Source organism: Orycteropus afer, unplaced genomic scaffold (assembly GCF_000298275.1).
Source record: "Orycteropus afer afer isolate SDZICR_OR568_19922 unplaced genomic scaffold, OryAfe1.0 scaffold00741, whole genome shotgun sequence".
Lineage (NCBI taxonomy): Eukaryota > Metazoa > Chordata > Mammalia > Tubulidentata > Orycteropodidae > Orycteropus > Orycteropus afer.
The window spans coordinates 557,031-561,166 of NW_006922328.1; positions in this window are offsets into that span (position 1 = coordinate 557,031).

Consider the following 4,136-nt stretch of genomic DNA (forward strand, 5'->3'; position numbering starts at 1 on the left):
GCAGTGGGTGTGGTTTGGGCTTTGCTTCTGCGAAGATTGACAGCCTTGGAAACCCTATGAGGCAGTTCCACTCTGTCCTCTAGGGGCGCTGTGGGTCAGAATCAACTCCACAGCAGTGGGTGTGGTTTGGGCTTTGCTCTGGTAAATCAGCCTTGGAGACCCTGTGGTGCAGTTCCACTCTGTCATGTGGGGTTGCAACTGAGTACATGAAAAGGAAGAGGATTCAATTCACTGTGAAGGCAAATTAAAAGAAGAAATACAAATGGAAACACTTAAAAATGTTCAGCATAAGAGCCAAGGTACCCTACCTTCAATGTATTGTTGGTGGTGTTGCTCTCAAGTTGATGGCATAATAGGAACCGGATTTGCCTTACCTCCTGAAATAACTAAAACCATATGATAACAGCCATTCCTCTATATTTACCCAAGAGACATGAAGGCATATGTTTACACAAAGACTTGTACATGAGTGTCTACATTAACTTTATCTGTAATATCCAAAAACTGGGAACAGTTCAAATACCCATCGGGAGGTGAAAAAATCAGCCACTGAAAAGCTATGAAGCACAGTTCTACTCTGACATTCCAGGGACCGCCATGAGTTGGAGTCAACTCCATGGCCACTGGTTTTGGGTTCTTGCTGAGTCACTGAGCTGTCCCAAGAAAGAAAGATTGCTAGCAAAGCGGTCCTCTGCAGCTGAGGCAGACCCTCAAAGAGCTGAGAGCTAGAGGAGGCTGCCAACTGCACTCCCCAGGTGGGCAGGACGTCTTTTCCCAAGGGGCGTCAGGAAGCAAGCATCGCCACGTCCCCCAGTCCTCACGGGCGTTGCCGCCACGCTCCCTCTTCTCTTTGTAGTCGCTCTCTGCTTCGATCACCTCGACTGAATCACCGAGTTAGTCTCTTATATGAAATGTTTATTGGAGAAGTTATTTGCAGACTCCTCTGGAGGAAAAAATGCTATTGAAATTTAATTAATGAACAAGACAGTAAGTAAATAAAATGAGATTCTGGAGAGAATTCCGTGCAGGGGAATCATAAACACATTCACTGTGAGTTGAACTTGATGGGCTGGATGCAGGCCAGGCATGAATCATGGGAGGAAAGCAAACCACAGAATTTCCTCCTTCCCCTGCACTAACCCACTGCCCTAGAGTCAGCGCCTGCTCACAGCGCCCCTAGAGGACAGAGTGGAACTGCCCCACAGGGTTTCCCAGGCTGTCAATCTTCACAGAAGCAAAGCCCAAACCACACCCACTGCTGTGGAGTCAATTCTGACCCACAGCGCCCCTAGAGGACAGAGTGGAACTGCCCCACAGGGTTTCCAAGGCTGTCAATCTTTACAGAAGCAAAGCCCAAACCACACCCACTGCCGTGGAGTCCATTCTGACTCACAGCGCCCCTAGAGGACAGAGTGGAACTGCACCACAGGGTCTCCAAGGCTGTCAATCTTTACAGAAGCTGACTGGCCCCATCTTTCTTCTGTGGTGAGGCTGGTGGGTTCGAACTCCCAAACTTGCATTTAGCAGTCGAGTGTCTTAACCACTGTGCCCCCAGAGTGCCTTCCCTGCATTCAAAGGGCCGTCAGCCATTACCAGTGGAGAGTGGGGCTTTCTCGAGTTAGAAGCTACGGGATCAGCTTTCTGCACTGCCGTCACCCCTAGAGCCCGGGGTAGGAGCATTTTTGCTGGGGTGGAGAATCGGAGGAGAGGTGTTTTATCAGCACCAAGGACGTAGGAGTGGGCTGGGTGGGACTTAGGGTGCAGCCGACAGGCGGAGCCCCGAGCCGAGCTGAGAAGGAGAACTTTTTAAACAGTGACATCAGATTCTAGGTCAGGAAGCAAACGCCAGACTGTTACAGACGAGAACCGCTAATGACAGGAGACACGGAGCCAGTCGTTTGTGTCTGCAGTCCCCCTTAGAATCTTGTTATCAGCCCACGGGGTCAAATACGGGGCACTGGGTTGATTGCTCCTACAAGAAACAACCAACTTTTACCCCCACCTGGAATTGTGACCATGCCTTAGGTCAGAGTAGGGACAGGTCAAAAGTGTCTTTTATTTGCTTGTGGGTGTGTAAATGAGAACTTTTTGGAAATCAATCTGACATTATCTTTTAGAGTTGAACATTTACCTTCCCTGCAGCCCAACAATGGGCCCTGGTGGCACAGTGGTTAAGCAATGGGTTGCTAACCAAAAGGTCAGCAGTTCGAACCCACTGGCTGCTCCATGGGAGAAAGTGAGGCAGTCTGTTTCCCTAAAGATTGACAGCCTTGGAGACCCTGTGGGGCAGTTCCACTCTGTCCTCTAGGGGCGCTGTGGGTCAGAATGGACTCAGGGGCAACACATTTATATTTTTTGTTTGTGTGTTTTCTTTTATATGCCAACAGTTTCACCCCAAGAATAAAGCTTAGAGAAACTCATGCACCAACACTCCAGGAAATATGAGATGTGATGTTCGTAATAGCACTATTGTGTTGTTGTTGTTATTTGCCGTGGAGTCGGACCCAACTCATAGCGACCCCTCCTTGTGTTTCCGAGGCAGTATCACTACGGAAGTAGATTGCTGCATCTTCCTTCCTAGAATAGCACTGTTAGTAGGAACAAAAAAAATATAAATAAGTAATCCTGATATTCAGGAGCTAACGAATGGATGGATAACATGTGGTATTATCCATGTTGTTGTTGTTATGGGCCATTGAGTCAGACCCGACTCATAATGACCCCTCCTTGGGTTTCCGAGGCAGGATCACTACGGAAGTAGATTGCTGCATCTTCCTTCCTAGAATAGCACTGTTAGTAGGAACAAAAAAAATATAAATAAGTAATCCTGATATTCAGGAGCTAACGAATGGATGGATAACATGTGGTATTATCCATGTTGTTGTTGTTATGGGCCATTGAGTCAGACCCGACTCATAATGACCCCTCCTTGGGTTTCCGAGGCAGGATCACTACGGAAGTAGATTGCCCAATCTTCCTTCCAAGGAGTGGCTAGTGGGTTTGAACCGCTAGCCTTCTTGTTAGCAGTCGAGTGCCTTAGGCACTACGCCACCAGAGTTCCTGGTATATCCACACAAGGGAGCATTACTCAGCAGTGAAGTGAAGAACCGGTACACACTGCAACAGGGAAGAACCTTGAACACAGTCTGCTACGTGCAAGAAGCCAGCCACAAAAGGCCACACACAGGTCCTCCCACCCCCACATCCGAAGCTAGGGCATTTTACATAAACATTCCATAAATAATGGAATTCCCATTAATTTGTATGGGACCTATTTTTTTCAGTGTTCCCAGACCCAAAAAATAACCTACCATGTCAAACCAAATAACCCATGAAAACTAAAATCACACTAACGTTTAGCGTCCACAGACACAGTTCAGGGCTCGGGCGACTTGATGCTGAGGTCTGAGTTCCGGCGGAAGGAGCCTGGCAATGACAGTCTCACTGCTCCCAGTAAACGTTGCCCTTTTAACGCCTGTTTGCAAAACAAATGCCCAAGGCTAGTTTCACTTTTCACCATTTTTTGGTAAAAACTTTGGATTTCTTTCAGTTAACGATAACACGTACTAATGTAGGTCTTTTGTAAAAGCAAAGTGTCGTAACGTGAACTTTCGAAAAGCGGGGGATACGATTTGATTGACAGGAAATGTGCAAATCCAAACCACACCTGTTGCCATTGAGTCAGTTCTGACTCACGGTGACCCTGCGTGTTTCAGAACAGAACTGGTCCACAGGGCTTTCTTAGCTGTGGTAATTGCCAGGCCTTCCTTCCAGAGCATGGAACTAACGGTTTCGGTTAGTAGACAAGCCCAAACCGTTTGCCTCACCCAGGAACCTCCGAAATGCCCAAATCTGGGAGATTAAAATAGAAATTAGATCACTGGTGGCCTGGGGCTTGGGTGGGGGGTGTTGGGAGCCAACGGGGAGGGGTTTTTTCATGGACAGATAGAGAAGTTCAAACGTTGACCATGGTGATAGCTGCACAGTTCTGTGTATACACCAAGAAAACCCACAGATCGGTGCACTTTCAGCAGATGACCTGTGTGGACTGCGAATTACATATCAATAAAGCTGTTTACAAAAATGGTAAACAAGCTAAATGCCCCCAAATAGCCATATATCCATATATATATATA